We start from the raw sequence: 20,529 nt of genomic DNA, 5'->3' as shown, positions 1-20,529 counted from the left end.
GGATGATGATATGAGATAAGGTGACATGGAATGCTCTTCTCCCTCTGTATAGTTTTGCACAAACCTTGTTTGTTAGACCATGTTTCCACTGTCTGAATTAAACACTGCTAACTGCGAATAGCGGGCCATGTGGACAAACTTCTGATATATGTAAAATTTAAAAAAAACATAAATTTACCCACAACCGCTGAGTTCTGAGATACTGCATTTTTAATTGAGCTATTTTAGTTTTTCAATGCTGTTTTCATGCAATGCACTTGCCATCAGGCATATTTGCCTTTACATTACTGATATTTACTACACGACTGTCTTTCTCCTCTTTGTAGTGTAAATATTATTGTAATTATTTGAACTGCAGGGTGTCCAGGGTGTGTAAAACATATTCAATTTAGATATGCAGGGTACTGATTGAAGTTTATTGCTTCAAATATATAAGCATGTGATGAAAGCTTCAAATTAATGAAAAAGGAAAGTAAAAAGAAAAATTTTAAAGGCAATGCAATTTGCATTTCCATGTTTCAAAAGCAGCTTGTCATACATTTAACAAACATAAGAATACCACTTTCAACTTTCAGCTATGCTTTCCTGGAGAGTGAGAAAAATATGCTACAAAGCAATACTATCAGTGCCATTTCACATATACTTGATGCATTCACATTTTTTTTTTCAATCGAATCTGTTTTTCAATGCAGATCAGATAAAAAGGCCCTCATTTGTGTCATCAAATGTTGCTTTCTGATTTGATCTGCCTTGTAACAAGTCACAGTTGTTTATTAATCTTTAGACATCTGTGACTGAAGCCATTTGAAGGCTTATTTTTACTAAAAAAAAGAAAAAGCAATTGTTATAGACTGAAGGTGTAATTACAGTATTACTGCACACACACCAATGTTGCTGGCTTCAGACAGTCGTGTAACGTCAGTCATAGTTCTTGAGTTTTGTGCCGCATGCGTATACTCTATATGGCCTTTTTCATATGTCAGTCACACAGATACACATATCACCCCCTTAGCCTCCTAACCCAGACAGTGATGGGATGGGAAGTGAAATATGGCTGACTAAGCTGAATGAACAAGAAGGTAGAATACAGAGAATAAGACCATGTACAGAGAGAGTGAACAGAAGAGGCTATCCTCCCGAGAAATACGAGCAAATGCCCAAAAAGTTAACGTTCAAGTGACAATGCCCTCTAGTGGTTGTAGGAATTATGAGACACAGGAGACTGCAGTTTGTAGACAGTTAACATTTATTGTGATCATGGTCGTTACCTAACTGTAACCAAGTTCTTATTACTGTAACCATGGAAACAAAGGTCCCCTGACCATAACAAAGTAGCATTTTAGTTATTTTAACCCAACCATAATGATATCCTAATCATTTTAAACCAAACCACAATCTATCACTAATTTTTGTGCCCAAATCTAACCAAAACATAACTATAGCATTGTCAGATCATAAAACAGTTGCGATAGCGTTGTCATCCTGCTGATAGAGGCATCATATCCAATATATGTGTCTTATATGCATCATTCTGGAGAACATGGACCAACACCAGCATTTTGTCATTTAATTTGAAGGACTTGTTGGAATAGAAGGAGAAATTTGATGGAGTGAGTTATAGGAGAGAAGTGACAAAGGATGACAGAAAAAAAGAAAGATGGACAGTGAGCATCATCAAGGTTATAATGATTCAAACTGAAAACTGTACTGTTGCAGATCAGGATGTAAACACAGAAACAATTAAGATGCAGATCACAGGATGGGGAGGCTTTGGGAAATGAGACATTTTGCCAAGACACACTCTAATAAATTCTATGTGCAACCCCATTGCAGCCTGCTGCCGCAAACCCAAGCAGCGTCTGTGGGCTGATTACAGAGTTTGTCCATGGCGAGTGCTTAGACAGTCCATTAGTCCACTTTAACATTAATCTCCATCACTGCACTCCCCCTATCCTTCTCCTCCTCCTCCAATCCATTGTTCCTAAAATGAAACTACTCACAACATTTTAGTGGATTGATTGTGGCTCACTATCGTCATATAACAAATTGAGGTTTGACCTAGTGATGATCCATCTCCGTTAATAGAAAAAGAACCAAAATATAAAGTAGCCTTATAGACTGTCTCTTTTTCTCATCCCCCCTTACTCTCTCTTACACGGCCTTTCTCTATGTTTTACTCACTCTCTCCACAAGTCTAATTATTAGCCTGTCCCTTTGAATGACAAAACACAAGGCAAGTATGATCTTATTGATTGCATATAATAAAGAATTTTACAGTAAAACAGTATTCTTGAGCATCTACTTCCTGGTCAGCTTCCTTGAAGACTTCCTCCAACCACTTTATCTCTTTCAGAATGCCACATATCATGACATATCATGCTTTTTATGATTTTGTTATAATTACTGTTATAATGATGGATGTCTATGTTTAACATGGGCAAAGTTCCAAGACATGAGGTGAAGGTATGTAAAAATGTTCCCTGCAAGTCAAAACCCCAGGCTTCAGCCTGCTCTGTTTGCAGTGTTACACCTACCTCCCCATCGAACAGATGTCAGATTGTTCGTGCATGCCCATAGATGGCCATCCATTCTTTGTTCTCCAGTCTTTGTTGCTACAGTAAGGTTTTTCCATGGGTTGTTCACCACTGTCCACTTGCATATTTCGGATTGGATTTTGGCTCCAACATGTACACATGTATTTGAGAAGCTTACATTTTGAGTAAAGAATGAGAAAAAGAAGTGAAATCCTACTACTACTACTGTTTGTTTATGTAGCCTTTGGGGTGCCTTAAAGGCACAGGAGCTAAAACGGCCTGTTTCAGACAGAGGCTGAACTTAGGGGCTGGATAAAGTATAAAGCCTGTATAAGATAAATAAATGAATGAGATAAATAATTAAGAGTTTTTGAACCTTAAATCATGTGAAGTTATTCCAGTAGACCTGGAAATGTACATGATACATCCCCTTTAACATCCTACTGTTCATTCATCTGACTTTCCTTCTGTACTACTCATTGCTACTCATGCTACATTCAAAGGTCATGTACTGAACATTCGTCTACAGGCTAGCTCTCTGTTCTGCCAGTGCTGGCTGTTTGCCTCTGTGTCCCTGCATCAGCCTGGTCAAACCAGGTCTCTGTCCTGGCTTCACCAGGGGAGTGACCTTTCATCTCCAGAGCAGCAGTCACTTCCAATTTTAAGTTGTAGGCAGAGAGCCTCCAAATCTTTCCTGAAGTACTTGTTCTCTTTGCATTGACACATTTCCTACCCTTCCCTTCAGTTCACTATGTATATAGACCCTATGATCTCTGATTAACATGCAACTTTTATCCAGATAGTGAAAAGATCAGCTGTATCTGCATATAATATACATTGATTAATGAGGATGTGTCCTCTGCAGTTAGATAAAAATCAGATATTCTCTCCCACAATTTAATTGGCACTTTTTTCTGTACTCTAAATCATAATAGTCACACAAAAGATGTGACTTAACAAGATGGATATATTAACACTTTCTCGTTTCACCTTTAAGAGCAATTAGAGTGATTTAATCACTATCCATCAGTGCATTTACACCAAAATTTATAGGCATTTAAGCACAGTTGGATAGCTATCTGATCTCCCAAAATGCCTTTTAATTTCAGGTATAACCACAGTAGAAACTATTTATATTCATCCTAATTAAATTCTAGTGCATCTGGTTGTCTGGGTGTGGACGTACTGTTTCTGAAAATTAAGAACAAAAAACAAACTTCTCCCCAGATACTAAGGAGCACCCACCAGGGCAAAAGTGGTTTCTGGCAACATCACAACCACTATGTAGTCAATAATATGATCACAAAAAACAGCAATCTGCAGCTGTGAAAGGATAGAAAAAACAAATGTCAACGACTGCCTCATGTTTAATTTATACTGTCATCCTGCATCAGCTTCAGGAGTTAACATGTGCGTGCTCGCACTCATTAGACAGCTGAAATCGGCTGACTTCCCTCCCATTTGTGAACATAATAGTTTCTCTCCATATTTAAATAACATTACTGACCATCACTGCCGATTCGGCGACACTGTCCCCATACTGATTGCTGTGCTGTGAGGCATGTTCTGTGGTGACCTCTGACGTGCAGCACTGAAAAGAGGCAATTCTTTTTGGAAACCATACTGCTGTTCCAAAATCTATTTTCCAGCATTAATTATTTACTCAGTTCACTGATGGTTTTACTTGAAAACATGCTGTCTGTTTTCAGTAAGAACACTGCTAGTCAGGAAAATACTCAATTTTAGTTTTCTTATGATTTCACCTCTGATTATCCTCACCACACAAGTGGCTACCATTCTCAGTGTCAGATATAAAAACAAGAGGGGTTCAAGTAGTGTGTAATCAAGACTGCTCAACAAATTTATGCAAGCTCAAATACCACCCCTTGTTTTGAATCCCCTAATTTGGAAATGCTGCAACTCACTTTGTAAAATGGATCATATTTATATGACAAATGTCTTTGACAAATGACAATATCAACTCAGCTCAGCATGTTTCTAGGTTTACTTTCAAATGTTGGAGCAACACAAAGTGGCTGTGTGACAGGAACATCAATGATGTGAATCTTAGACCAACATGGAAACAGTCGACTGTCACATGCTCTGGAGCAAAGAATCCAGTCAGAGACTTGTTCCACCAGAGAACCATTTTATCATCTCATAAGCCTACTGGAGAATTTTTTTCCCCCCAACACTTGATTTATCCAAAGGACAATAACAGGAGAGACCAATGGAGCAACATTGTTGATGCTGTGAAATGAAATGAAGTCAGTAGTACAGTCTTACGGCCAGGCCAGTCAACACAGGATCTGGCTGCGTCGTGTTCCGGCTCTGTCAGGGCTGCCAGAGACGATTCACTGCCATTCTAGCAGGTGCATGTGTGTCCATGCACGCTCACACAGGCCTCTTTTGCCCGCTTCACTATCTTCATGCGCCAAGTCTATTTTTGTCAGAGCAGCTTGCTTCTCTGAAGCGTTAAATTCACTTATATAAATGTCTGTATTTACTAGCAAATTGACTTAAAACTAATGTTTAATGATCCATTAAGTTCCTTTTTTCTGTGGTCGCAATTATGTTTTTAATGCAGCTGAATTAACAATATAGTTACTCCCATTTAAATATTTTTCTGTTTCTGTTTTGAGATTACATGAGTACGAAATTTATAAAAATACATACTTACCTACCTTTTAACCAACAGTCATTCTCAAGCAGCTGCTCTGAAGATAAAAAAAATAAAATCATCAGACAAAAAACTCTAACAAAATATAGGTTAATGACAGCAGCTGTGCTGTGAGATTGAGCTAAAAAAGTTGTCTTATTCAAGCCACAAAGCATCTGGTACCACATCTAAATGAGCTACAACATAGTTAAGAGGGGTTTTGCTGACATTTGGTTTTACAGATGCTCCGCTTTTGAAATGTTTCCAATGGACATTGAAGACACAACTGACCCGAAGTGTAGCTGCAATGCAATGCTGTCAGATGCTGTACAGAACAAACCCGCTTTTTTTTTTTTTTTTTTTCTACCTTAGCTACACAAGCAACTGTGCTGGAGCTTGACCGTTGTATATGGATGCAAGAAATTACATGTTTGGCTAAGGTCAAATAGTTACCCCATCCTGCTGTATAGCATGTAAAATATGGAAACACTCTAACATGACCATCAATTTATATTCATCTCATAGTTTTGTTCCCAAAGTCCTTGTCTGATTAAACAAGTCTGTCACATTATTAAAAGGGGGATGTGTTAAAATTACAGAAAGAATTCATCAAAAGGTACTACTGTAAAACAGTCCCTATAGTAATAATCATGCTGATAAGTGCTCTAACTTCTGGATGACAGAATCAATGGAAATCGTGTCCTAAGAGGAGTGTGACTCCTGAAGGGACATTTTCAAAGGTGTCTTATGATCAGTACTTACAAAAAACACAACCTCCCAAATTTCCAAATGCTAACCACAAAATAATATTCAGCATTTCTACACCCTACTGAGCTGTGAATAAGTCGATGGTCTGTCTAGCAAGCCTTATCATTTCTTTTGAGAAATGTTTTTGTCCCATCCTTTACCATGAAAAAATGAACTCAAATAAATCCAATCTAGGAATCCCCTGTGCCTCTGCCTCCAGCAGAAATTGTGAAATTCTCAAATCAGCATGTCTGCTGATGAAAGGGAATTGTAAGAGATCGTAAAAGGGAGAAAAAAAAACAGACTGAGCAACCTTCCTGTGGAAGTCTTGAATAAAACATTCTTTCCCTGTTGGTATATGAGGAAAGAGGAATAGAGACCAAAAGACAATGTTGTTTTGATCTATGATTTGATCTTTGTGTTCTGATATATACAACATGATCCTTTGTTTATGATTGTTACTGCTCCTTGTGGAATACATACATTATTATTTCTTCTGTGAAAATGTTGAGGTAAACATCCCTCCACAGAGCACAGATATCACGCATATACTGTCGCTGGGAATTAGCTAAAAGCTGCAATACTGTTATGAGCAAACAGACACATAATCACAAGTCATAAAAGATACTCTGCTACCTCATATTTAACAGTGGATATTAACGCCTGAGCCTGCAAAGATATAAACAAAAACTGTAAAAGTTTGTGTTACAGGTGCATCATTTATTGTAACTGTGGAAGCATGTGAGCTCATTCATTTATTACAGGATAAGGTGCCGTTGATCTATATTTTTCTCACTGTCAACAAATCCCATGAAAAGACCAAAACCAACAATGCGTTAGTCTGTGTCAGGTTAAATTTTTAATTTTTATAAAAAAATGACAACATGAATTGAATTAAGTCATTTTCTAAAACAGCTGGAGTTTTTGGCAAATGTTATTTAATTAGTGCATTTCCAGTGGTGGATTAATACACATGTGGTGCACTAGAGAGTATATGGCAGCAGCACAGTATGTAAGATTGACTCAAAATAAACAGTGGCCATGTTCATGGTTCATGGTAATAAAGGAACAAAGGTTATGATATGGTAACCCTAGTTTTATAAGCCCCCTGAAATTTGCATGTACATAGAAGGCCAAACAGGACATACCTACCAATTACGTGTGTCTCACACAGCGGCTTTGCTGCCGCTCTGATCCCGAAACCTCAGCCACCTCAGCGGATGGTGTAAGACTGGATTCTAGTTTTATAAACACAAGCAGAGCCATTTACAACGTTTGCTCTGTCTCACTCAGGCTCCGCTCTATAGCAGGCTGAGCCTGATGAATGTTCGCCTGCTGTGACATGTCATCAGACTGCCTCACTGAGCCCGACCGGCTACGGGTTAGTTGCCGCGGCCATCCTACTACTTAATAATCCAAACTGCTTGAGTGCAGTAGTGGACCCAACCCAGCCCAGTTAACATGAACTGGAATGTCTGTAGGCCATGGTGGGTGCGTCCTGATTGGCCGGCTATGTACATGCAAATTTCAGTGGGCGATTGTGCGTGTGTGATTGGAGGATAGTATTACCCATAGAGTCCAGTAGAGGGTGGAGCCCATGTGAGATAGAGCATGTCACCCAGTGCAACAGTGTGGCTCATTGATGTGTCTTTAATAGTTTTTAGACAACAATGTAAGTCTACAGCACAGGAAAATAAGTTATATAAGTCACTGGAGACACAGACAGTTCTTGTTAATTGGATCAATTTGTTTATTTTGGTGTTCTCATGGGATTTGTTTACATTAAGAAAGAATATCACCAACTGAATTCTTTAACAAATATTCAAATGACTGTGTAATTTAAAAGGCCTCACTAACAGTAACAAATAACCACCCAACTGAAGCTCTATAGATCTTTATAGCCTCTTTTAGCTTACTGTTTTGGTTTTCACAGTCAAAAAATTTACAGCACGGTTCTGTCCAGCAGTGGCAGGCAACTACACGTCTCTAATAAACCCACCTCATGCTCTCTACCCAGCACCAGACAGTTGCAGACAAAGTTAATGACTAGCTGGTGAAGAAAGTTAAATCTAGCAAACTAAAAACCTAGACATTTTTTCTCAAGAGTTGGTTGAAAACAAAATAGGCCTAAAAAGACAGTATTTATTAGTTGTACATTCATCACAGGGATGAAACTCCAAATGAATGCTAATGTTGCTCATTGTCTACTAGATGTGTAAATAGGCAATTGATTGCTAAAACATTGGCCATAGCAACTTTGTACAGCAGCTTGTTTTGGAGTTCTTCTGCTTCCAAGTGGCAAAAAAGAAAAAGAAAAGGCAAATACAGCTTTAAATTTAACTCATAATGCAGTTGTTATTGCTTGATTTCCCTTTCCCTCACACATTGTCTATTTCTTTCTCTCTCACACGTCTATTTTCGCCTCCTTTCCCAACTCTCTGCCCCCACATCTGGTTCAGCTGTGGGTTGACAATCTTGACATATTCCAAGATACCAAGAGACAGGAGTAATTAAAAGCTAAATAAAACATGGCTAAATGTGTATGATGTCTCAATCCTACGTCAGTCTCCTATACGTTTGTCATCCAATCTGAAAATGCTAGCAGGTTAAATTTAGATGTGCGTTTGAATTTGAGGATTAAGGTATGGAGGAGTGATATGTTTCACACTCATTAACACAAGCACGAGCGTGATCATCTTATTTTCACAGAAAGAGATATTAAAAGGCACATATATGGTGTATATGAAACAGCCACATATGTGATGTGTGTCACTCTGGGAGGAGATGACATTGTGGTGCTGGTGGTGTGTAAGAATGGTTGTCATTGCAGGCAAAAGACTTATGACACATTGGAGGATAGTTTTGCCACGGGCTTCAGTAGAGCTGCTGTATATAGAATAAACATAGACACATTTTGAAGGCATGCCTTTGGCTATAAAGTCTGTTCTGTACCCTGGTTTAAGTAGTTGTGCTTTCTGTGACTCACACAGTGACGTACGTGGATATGGTGAATGTTTTATTCATTTGTATCTCATCAAATTAGTCTTAATCAAAGAATGAGCCAAATGTTTATATGCAACATGGATCATGTGATTAGCTGTTTATATATATGCAGCCTGTAACCATATAATTGGAGTTTAATTCTGTAATTCTCATTTTATGTTAATAGGAAAGCATGAAAGTTACATAGACAATGTATTACACAAACACTTAAACACACATATGTTTTACATAAATTGAGTGACTGTGCTCTTTTTATAAAGCTTTGAAGCACCTGGTAGATGTGTGTGTGATTTTGTGTAAGAGTGTGTGGCTTTATTAGTTTTTATGTGCTTACTCGTGTTGTTTTGTTTGTTGAATATCTCTCCCTCCATCTCATTTGGATAGGAGCCTCATGGAAGAGCCTTTACGCTATATAATGTTTACATCGCGGTTTGTTAGATGATTATACTTGTAGAATCAAATGGCTTTTCAATCTGTATGTATCTGGTCTGCCTAAGTTGATGACGTGCCATTTAGTTATTCATGGAGAGGACATATTTTACTTTCACTAATGCATTTATACATTAACATAATATTCCAGTTGCTTTCATTTCCTTTATGCACTGGATGTAAAGGAAATGGTAGACTACAGTACCAGTCCAAAGTACCAGACTACAGTCCCCCCCCCTCAATACTGCTTGTATCAATATAGTTTGATGCATTAAAATACAACCCGTTTCTTCTGTAAAGCCCTGCCAGTGTTTTCATCTCTCTTACACTCTCCACACAACCCCACCCCCACTTGCTCACAAGTTCTCCTGCAATAAGAGGGAAACACAGCACCAATCCAGGCAGAGAGCGAGGCTATCAGGTTCAGCGACAACAGCTCAGATGCTAGCGAATAAAGCGTCAAAATGAGTATCAGAAGCAACGTGTGTTATTAGGCACAAAATGCGAGTTCACGTGTAGTTGGTTGAGCTTATTTTTTTTAATCGATAGGTTATGATAAACAGTGGCGTTACTTGTCAAACACAGACAGGTGTTTTACCGTTTTACCAGACTGTTTCACTTCACACTCACTTCCTGTCTTAAGAATGCAGTCTGTGGCACATCCTGAGGCTGTTGACAGGCTAATTTTCCTTGCACAAAACCTGTAAAGAGATGTACAGGGCTACATAGGAGGAAATACTTGTCTGGTTAAGAACTGTCATCCTCAGTCGAAAAAGTAACTACTTTGTTACGTTTTCTGTTGTTATTTTCGTTCTGTTTACATTTTTATTGTTATCTGCACAGCTGTGTACTTTGTTTATTAGAGGAATATCTGTAATTGTACTCTATTTTAATGTCCGTTATTGTTGTTGAACAATAACAGACACTGCTGTCACTGCTACCATCAATATCATTTCAAGCTGCACAGGATAGCTCTTTTCAGCAAAAAAAAAGCTCTGACTAACCTGCTATCTTGCACCAAACAGCAGACAAACAAAGTGAACAGATAGCTGTTGAACACATTGGAGCATCTAGCAGCTAAAGAGCCTGGTAAATCTCTCATGAATAGGTGGGGACCAAAACAGAAAAAAGACAGTGGATATGTAGTGAAACAGATACAACGGACAGAAACACAACTCCAAATAAATGGTAATGTTGCTCTTTGTTTGCTAGATGTATAAATAGGCCACTATTTGCTAACATGTTAGCTGCATCAACTTTATAAGGTGATAATATGTCAATCTTCAATATGTCAGTTGAAAAACAAAATCCTTAAGTGAAGCCCTGAAGGGAAGCTGTGTTATTTCCTATCATTAAATATGCAATCAACTATTGATATCAGTAAGTAAATCTTAAATGCACGTTTTACTGATCAACCAATTTAAATTAAAGCCACAGGTTCTTGTCACTACAGACTAACAGCAAAACTGAGGGTATAGGTTTGCTTAAAGAAGTCATCATTTCGGTTCCAAATGTAAACCATATTCTCATTTAAAGTAATAGTAACATAATGAAACATTCCCCATACAATTTGATACCTTTAACCATACTTTATTTTGTTCTCAAACTTCTGACCTTAGCAAAACAACTTTGTCATTCTTGTTGTTTGACCTTTTCTCAGTCATTTGCCAGATCCTTACATCCATCACTACATCTAAATCAAGCAACACACCAGACACTGTATCCTGAGGCAAGAGGCAGCTCCAGTCATGCAATGTCAGACATGAAACTAGACTGCAAATGTGTCTGAGAGCCTTTGCCACTGTCTGTAGAAACCTTTTTAGTGTCAGACACTCAGTGCACTAGTGTAGTGCACTCAGTGTAGTTCAGTAGTTGAAAATGTCATACACCATGGTTGAATGTTATCAATTTCTTTAAAGCCCACTCATCAAACTTGCAAACTTGTTTTGTTTGAGCCAGACAGGTACACTGAAAAGGAGAGAGGAAAGGAAGAGAGAAATATTTTGCTTGCTACTTCTTGTTTATGCTTTTTCACACTTTATTTGATTCCAGAGTCAAAATGAGAGTCAAGGTGAGATTGTGGTGTAGGAGAACAAGTTAATTCACCTTTAAAATATGCAAACCACTCATTTAATGCTGTTGGTTAGGTTTATGCCATAGATTGTAAAAAAATTTTTTTTAAAAATGGACGTAGCCACCATGATATCACTGATTCCCATTTTGAAGCCTAGAGTTTGCATTTTGACTGTCACCATCTTGGACTTCTGGAGCAAGAAGTGACCATATTTGGACGAGAGGGTGGAGCTGACCCTAATGCAAGCTGCTAGCTTGATTAGCATGGTGCATTTACAGTCTATGGTTAAGTGTGATAATGCTAATGCTAATGTTTGCTAGCGCAAACTAGACTTAAAACCATTAAAACAAAATGTACTTACAGGAAAAAACTGAACATCTGACTCCTTAGAGGGTCTTTTAGTACAACCAAACACTGAACAAGACTTCTTAAGGCGACCAAAATGTTACAGTTAACTTTCTTGAACTGAAAACATACTGAAATAGCAACAGTTACGGCTACACCTATATTCTGTGAATCTGGGGTTATGTCATGGTTACGTTACCTAACCAACGTTATTGCTGTGGTAGTGAAGATCCAATTGGTGGTCTCGAACAGTGGTCTCCTCCTGCTCCTGCTATCCATGTTGCCAACAACTTATCTAGCCATCCACCCAACCTCCACCCTCCTAATAAGCCAAAAATCACCTTATAAACTAAGAGGAAGTTGCATTATATTGATGTCACTTCCTTGGGTAGGATTGATGTATCACCTGCATGCAAAATTGGACTTTGGTGTATACACTGCACACAATTTGAAAGTGTAAAGTCATGTTATTTGTATACAGATTGAAGACACTGAGCTGGTTATATAATGTGCAAAAAGTGCATTGGTACATAAACCTTTTTAAAACTTGCCAAAATATATTGAAGTTTTTGTGTAGTTTGTGAAAGTCTGGATTCAAGTTTGGTAGGGGCTTTTCTTCCTCTCAACTCACCTAACTTTTTTTTACTGTACTTGATACCAAAGGCATAACTATGCCTATTTTTTGTGAGATGTATATCTTCTCTAATAATAAAATGTGATGCAGAAAACCTGAGGAATAATGATAGTGTACCTATATATAGGCAGCTTTGCCATGTTGCCCAGCTGGCTAGCATGTTTGCAATTGGCTTGCCAGCTACAGTTGTTTACCAACTAGCCCTGTGAGTAGTCACCACATTACCAAGCTCCTAGAACCACATATTTCACTTGGATACACTGATACATTTTGTTGTGCCAATTTCTGGTTTGTTAAGTGTTCCACAGTTGCTACCTTCTCTGGCACCAGTCTCTGGTGGCACCGATTCCACAGGTGTCTGACTTGTCCCGGCCAGTCGGTTGATGTAAGTCCTGTGTATGACAGTAAAGTTTGTGACAGGGTTTGGCTTAACAGGCAAAGAGAGGCAGTAACAAGGCACACCTGAGCTTAATTAAGCTCTCTGAAAATAGGCTACACTGTCTGAGTGTGTGTGTATGTGTGTGTATGTGTGTGTGTGGCGTGACAGAGCAGATGACATGCGATGAAATGCCTGAGATGAAGACTGATTGGCTAATCTTGAAAATAAATTATTCCTTCTGGGGCTGCTTTTATTTAATTTGATTACACTGACTTCTGGTTTGCACTAACACAATTATGCTTAATTAGTAGCTAATTTTGAGTGTCCTTCAGTACAGAGAATGTACATTGCGTACAGCAGGGACAGGAAAACAAGTAGGGCCCTTTGTTGACAATGATTTCACTAAATAGTTCTTCCTTCCTGGTTGAAGTTGTCAATAGTGAAATCAGCAAGTGTATTCCTTGTAGACCCCAAGAAAATCACAGGATGGGTCCCTCTTCCAGGACAGATAGCATGCAATAAGATGATGTGTGTACAGAGTGGACAAAAATAACAATAGACAAATTTCAATACGGAAAATCAGAAACATATATGAAGAGTATGGATCCAATGTCCAGGTGCTTTCAAAAGAGCACCTCTTCTCTAAGGACAGAGAAGAGGTCTAAGGATAGAGAACACATACACAAAAGAAGCAAAAGTCAAGGACACCAATCACACTGAGGAAAGAAAAAATCTGTTCTCTGTATTTTAGACGTGCCACTCGTAGAGGCCTTACAAGGAGACAAAATTGAAAAGAATGAGTGGGTGAGGAGATGTGTCAAACCTTCAGAGAAACAGCACATTTCTTTAATTTGCATAATTGTATGCAATTATCTATAATGAGGCACACAAGAAGTGACATAATATGATCTTCTTGTGAAACCCGCTGGGACATGGTCATCTTCTGGAAACATTAACTAGATTTGCAGATGCTGCTCTGTTGATGAAAGATATATGTAATGTTTGAGAGAGCCAGTGGTTGCTAGAGTGTCGTAGATCTCTGATGAAGTGAAGCTGGTAAAGAATTGTTGAGATTGCAGGCTGACTCATTTGAATGCTGGAGAAATACATGTCATAAAAAAACATTTATTTGTGTGCAGAGCTCCTTACTGTGACACATCACACTTCTTATGTGCCATTCACAATGTTATAAACAAACACAGCACCATGTTGCCAGAGCATAAAACACCAATAAGTGTTATGGTGTATGCTCAATCGTCCATATAAGTCAACATGCTACTCTGATTGAGCAAGTAATTTTTGATGTAATTTTGTTTGGCATCACTGATTTCCAACTTCTGATGCTACTTGCTGTGAGTCTTTTATGTCATTTCCTCATGGAAAACACTTTGACCCCTGTGTATCTTTTGTTTCTATTGTGTATCCACAATAAATGGTTGAAACTGAGTACAGATGACAGCTGAACCTAAAAAACTAAATTTGTAGCTAAAAGAAAATGGAAGACTATTCTTTCTAGACGTATGTACTGTGTTCAGTACAGCTTTCAAGTTGTGTTTAGTTTTTGATGGAAGGACTAAACATCTTTTGACATGAAGAATTTACAGTATGTCATTAAATATACTGAATTTCATCTCAAATTTTACTTTACAATTGAGTGAATATAATTGTTGTATCTGTAAAACACAATGTGGCCATTAGTACTGCTCTATAAATAAAGTTTACTTGCTTACTTACTTTGTTAGGGATTATAATGTAGATTATGGGCAATTTACTAGAGACTTCATATGATTCATATGATTTTATAAATTTATTTATTTATTTATTTTACACTTCAAATGTTACAGAAGAATAGGTATCCCAGGGTATTGCATTCACTATGCAGTACAATAATACACAGTGTTTTATCTTTTTGAGTTAACTGAGTCTACTGAGTCTCCTTTTTCAAGGCAGTGGAACTGTAAAGCCTGCCATCTTTCAGCATTTGCAGCTGTGTCCTCTGAGGGGTTTACCAGCATCCATGGTTCCTTTGGAAATCCTCCCTTTGGATTTATACAGGGAAGCCAACCAATGTAGGAGCATTTAAAAGCACATTGTGCTGTATGAAATTTTAATAGGGGAAAACACAGTATACTTAGGAGAAGGGTGGATACAAGATTGAAGATTACTGCACAAGTTCTATCTGGTTAGAGATGGCATTTAGTACTTTTAGCTGACTCTCTCTCTCTTTCTCTCTCACATACACACGTACAAAAAACTAATAAACTCTAAGGCCACATGGAACTGTATTAAATGTCTAAAGTATTTATTTCATTTTACAGGTGTTGGTTTTTCATCATTTGTATAGTTTATATAAAGTATCACCTTCAAAACTGTATATGCAAAACTCACACACTGATATGTCTTTTTGTCACTTGGGTAAATTGTATTTACTTTCTCTCAAAGCTAGTCCTTTAAAGGTAGAGTCAGTGATTCTAGAGAAAGATTGTTCAATATGCTTTTTGTCAGCGAATATCTCCTCACGGTTCGCCAGCTGTCCATTCTGTGTGTGCACTGAATAAAGTCTGGTGTTCATACACAGCCCTGGCTCTGTCAATGGGAGACAAACAAAGTGTCTTGGACCAAGCCACAAAACTCTACCCAGCCAATCAGCATGGGGCATTCATGCTCGTGCACAGGACGGGGGAAGTCATGAGAGCAGCTGTCTGTGTGAGGACATAACAGTCTCCCATCTCCAGCATCTACTGAATGGTGAGGGAGGGCTGGCGAACTGGAGAGAGAAAGGCCGTGGCCAATTCACCTAGAAAGTGTTTTCTCAGGGAACAAATACACCTCCATTTTATTAGATGTCTCAATTCACACTGAATCTGAGACAGTCTCATGGAGACCCCCCACCCCATGTTTTTTACGCTCTGAGTCTATTTCTTTCGCCTTTAGCAAAGTGTAACCTGAGCAGGCAGCTGTTTAAATCACACAAATATTCTGCTGTACATGTGTTTTGAACTTGTTTACCGTATCCATAATAAATACAAAGACTGTCGATTTCTTTCATGGAGCCGAAATACAAACGATTTTGGTTCAGTGAATTTCTGCTGTCAGTCAGCTTGATGAAGGCAGTTTGGCCGCTGCTGTCCTCTCAGCTTGCCAAGAGCTGCAGCTGTCAGACAGCTGCTTCTGTGGACAGAGACGCAGAGCGCCGGTTGAGTGAGAAGTGAGGAGGTCACAGAAAAGTGGAGAGTGTGGATGGACTCACATGAGATGAAATTTTCTTTCCTCTTGTGATAATGTGTGAGAGGAACAGAAGTGACTCTACAGCTGATGCATCGCTGTGGATTCCACCATATTTCTCTTTTGGTTGTTGCTTTGGCAATGTGTGTCCATGAATTTGGGGGGCGGAGCTTCTGAAGGAGCACTAAGGGAGGGGTGTATTTGTTGGATGTTCAGTTCAACTATCAACAATCTTTCCCTAGAATGACTGACTCTACCTTTAACTAACCTTAATCTAAGCTTATTTCTAACCATGAAAAAAGCAAGTCTTAGTCCTAAAATAAAAGTTGAAATTTGTGGGGACAAGGCTATTGTCCTCAAATGGGGGGTGAGTCCCCACAATGTAGTTCTATGAACAGGTCCCCTAAATACCATTAGTCCAAGTACACCCAAACATACACACACCATGACAATATGTTACACTTGCACTTGAATTGTATTACATCAGAGGCAAACAGGGTAGACTGAGAACACCAAAACTCTGCTGAAACTGCTTTGAAGCCAATTGACAGAATCTCAGTTTCTAGGTCGTCAGTTCCTTACGGGGCCTTGTGTAACTGGTGAAAGAACATGAAAAAACACATAATTGTTAATGCAACAAATGATACAGACAAATGGACACATGCAGAGCAAATAGAATGTCACTCATGCTTACGGTGAAGAGAAGCTTTGTTCTCAAATCCTGGATTTACAATTGAATTTAATGATAGTACAATGGCTGGTTTTACACTGCGTCTTATATATCTCCAGATGTCATTAATATTTTCAGAGGCGCTGTGTCTCTTTCAACTGTGTTATGGTTAGCTACTTTATATTAACATAAAAGACTATTCTGAGCCACCAGAGCAGCTTCCATATTGTGCTTGTAATTCATTATCAAACTGTCAAACAATTAGATAATACTCAAAGTTTAAACAACTGATACCATAACACCATACCATAATAATCGTAATTGTTTTTTTCCTCCTGTTTATGAAGTATGCCAGCATGCATTAACAATTACCCAACTCAGCTAGAGACATCTGTGTGTTGCTGAGGGAGATGATGAGGTGAGCAGACCTGTGATTCACTAACAAATGTCTACTCCCATATGGCTACACCTTTATTGATCTGTTACCTTTATTGAAATATGTGTAGATCTTTCAAAGTTCAAGAAGTTTAAAAAAAGGAAAAAGAAATCATCTTTTATTTTGCTTTTTTGCAAAGAATTATTATTGGTAAGCATATTAGACATATGAGGTTGTCAGTTTATCAAAAGCATAGTTTATGCTTTTTTTATGCTGTTTCCCACCTTCATTGGCAAAAGAACTATAACACAATCCTTCCAGTCTGTTATTTTTTTGATAAATTTCTTCGCTGAAATGAGTTATTCAAATAAATTACTAGAGATTCCAATAGCCTCCTTATGGTAAAGGATATACTTGTGTGGCAACCCCTCTGCACATTACCCATGTCTGAAAGCTCGGTTTGTTGATTGCCTCACAGGTAAACACATCAAGCATACAACTGCAGCTTTGACTTTTTCCATGAAAATTGGTACAACCTCAGGCCATTTAGAAAAGAAATATTAAACCAGTGCTGTGTTGTTTTTCCACTCCACTATAAATGTTAACAAGGCATTCAATTTGATGTCTGGCTGGGGAAGTACCAAAAAGCGACAAAGTAAAACTAATGAAGACAAACACCATCAACCTCGAACAAAGAGCAACTCTAAATCAGAGCAATAACAGAGAAACCACTGAAAACCACTTCACCATGCCTGCACATATGCTCAATTGTCTGTTGTACAAATTAACAGATTATTATGCATAAATGGACATGCATCCAACAGATCTGTGTAGAAATTCACACGTAAATGTGAATTCTCGGTAAATACTCAAACTTTGCATAGAACAAACAAACAAAAAAACAGTTCAACTTTTTCTCACTATGACATTTTGATTAATGGTAGGTTTTGTAGAACACTCTAATTAAATCAATGTGCCTCAAGAACCCTGATTGTATCTATAATTTGGGCAACATTAATTGTCTCTATTGCATACAAGTATTGATGATAGTTATGCTTTAAAAGTTGTAAAATGCATGCATTGTGTCAAACAGCCATATTCATCTACATTGTATGGTTAAGCATTGTGACAAATCTTTTTATTGTTGATGAGTTAGATATAGTGTAGAATGTTTTCCTTACAGTCATGATGAAGATCTCTGATACACTAGACTAGAAATTGAACTATATTTATTTTCATAACATTTATAAATAAATAAATTAATATATATGTTTTTCATTTTTAAGAAATGTGTAATAATGATGTGAGATGTGTATGTAAGTATGTTTAGGAAATAAATGTTTTGTGATACACTGAGCCCAAGAAAAAATTCCCGAAGGGGACAATTAAGTACATCTTATCTTAATAATAAAACATTTCCTAATAGTCTTTGTATTCCCACATTTTTATACATTTGAACCTGTCTGCAACTTTCAAGTTGTTCTTGCCCAGAGAACTGAATTACATTGACACAGAGTGGATGCATCTGTAACCTATATTAGTGTTGCATGCATGTTGTGCATACTGTGAGTCTGAACACTGCACATGATTATTTGTGCATATGTGCTTGATCAGCTTTGGGGAACAAAAGGTTCAGTAAGAATACACACACATACTCATACAAGTACATATAAGCACAGTCAGTGTATAAAGTATACATCAGGCAGGTGGGATTCTGACAGCCATAAATTAGCTGGTAATGAGGCTCCTCTCTGCAATGTGTGAGGCACCATTGGCTGGAGGAAACAAAAGGTCAAGCTGCGAGAGCTGACACAAACTTGTTAAAAGGTCAAACTGGACAATGAGGCAGGATTCTTCAGACCCAAATCTTTACAGGTTACAAAACAGTTACATAATTATGTAGGTGGGCTGTGCCTGTGTGTGTGTATGTGTGTCTGTGATGGTTACGGTGTGGGGACATTTGATTGATGCCCATTGTATATTCTGTTTCCATGGTATTGGAGCTCTGCTGAAAAAAAAGCTGCTGGCTACAGTGCCAGTCTCATAAATAATGCATTTTTGACATGTGATGACATCATTGTCAAACTTTGTATTAATTCTTGTGATGTCCCCGGGAAGATATAGCATTTGGCACTGTCTTTGTGAATCAAGATAGAGTAGGAGAGCACTGCCATCTGGTTTTGTTTTGCATAAATTTAAAGTCTGTGTAAAGTAATAATAAATGTGTGTTTTGAGTTTTTCACACCACAGAAAAATGTGTTATTAACCACCAGCCAAATTTAAATGATTAAAAAGAATGCAGAGTATATAAAATTAGTTTCAAAATCGTGGAAAAACAAGCTGTATTCTGAGCTCTGAAGCACTGGGGGTGAGTCCACTGAAGGTGCTGAAAGTACGGCCCAACTGGACAGCCTCTGAGCCTTTGAACTTAACAAAACTCATGCCGAACTCCCTTAAAAAATACACAATCTAAAATAGGACGTGTTTGTAGCTGTATGACTAGCAACATGGATGATATTTCAAAAATATCACAACACTAGCACCTATTTTGTAGGTAAATGTGTACTTATTTCAGTAAAAATGTAACTTAAATGAATAGTTAAAAAGTGATCCATCACAAATCATTACGATATTAAATTGTTGTTTTTTTTCAATGAAGTTTGGTGCCAACGTTACTCACTTCTTTGCTGAAAAGTGCCGGCGAGGGGCTGGATGTAGCAGCCGCAGGAGTACGCCTGTAGTGACGGCGAAGGCACTGGAGTAGCGTCCTCAATGCAGCCTGATGCAGCGTGTGTGAGACTGGACAGAGGCAGAGAGGGCAGACACTCAGACGCGGCTCACGCAGCAACACTGCACCAGCAGTGGGACATGGATATGTTATCTGGGTGGACCGACTCTACCCGTCAGAACCCGATGGACACTTCAACTAGGTTTGAAATAACTCTAAACTTGCACAGGCGCTCTAGTTCTTGAACAGTGTTAAGGGAGGGGTCATGCTAGTCACCCCTCTACGTCATGGATCCACTATTTCAGGCCCACCCAAAAAATCCTGAATACAGAAATGGTGAAAAACAGTTTAACACTCTAACTCCACAATTCAATACTGCATAGTTCACAGTCTTTTCACATGTTTTCAGCAATTATTTTCTAACATGTACAATGTGTTTCAAAAGAAATCTCTCCTTTACACAGACTTTAAGTGGAGGTAGACAAGAACACTGTCCCTGTGGTTGTTCCCTTTTGATAACTTACAATACTACTTCTGATTCCCTAAAGTGTCCTTAAGGCCTCCTCTATCACAATAGACTGAAATGGGAGTTTTCTTTTGAAATACAGGTGAATACAACAAAGAGTTTCTGGTTTGAGTCTCGCTTCTTTAAAACCTGTTTGCTGGTTGTCTAGTAAATGACACAATACTGAAGTTTCCTGATTTCTCACAGTACTGAAGCATTTT

General features: G+C 38.2%; 1 long non-coding RNA gene across 1 annotated transcript; it reads right to left on the bottom strand.

Annotated features, from left to right (window-relative positions):
* Nucleotides 1–15,089: 15,089 nt before the first annotated feature.
* Nucleotides 15,090–19,901, bottom strand: LOC137195031 (uncharacterized). Its single transcript, XR_010931056.1, has 2 exons — nucleotides 19,756–19,901; nucleotides 15,090–16,625 (listed from the first exon to the last, which is right to left on the bottom strand). It is a non-coding gene; the product is annotated as an uncharacterized lncRNA (long non-coding RNA).
* Nucleotides 19,902–20,529: the final 628 nt, after the last annotated feature.

Source organism: Thunnus thynnus, chromosome 13 (genome assembly GCF_963924715.1).
Source record: "Thunnus thynnus chromosome 13, fThuThy2.1, whole genome shotgun sequence".
NCBI classification, from domain to species: Eukaryota; Metazoa; Chordata; class Actinopteri; order Scombriformes; family Scombridae; genus Thunnus; species Thunnus thynnus.
The sequence above is the reverse complement of the archived record's forward strand: the minus strand, read 5'-3'. Positions and strand labels throughout refer to the sequence as shown.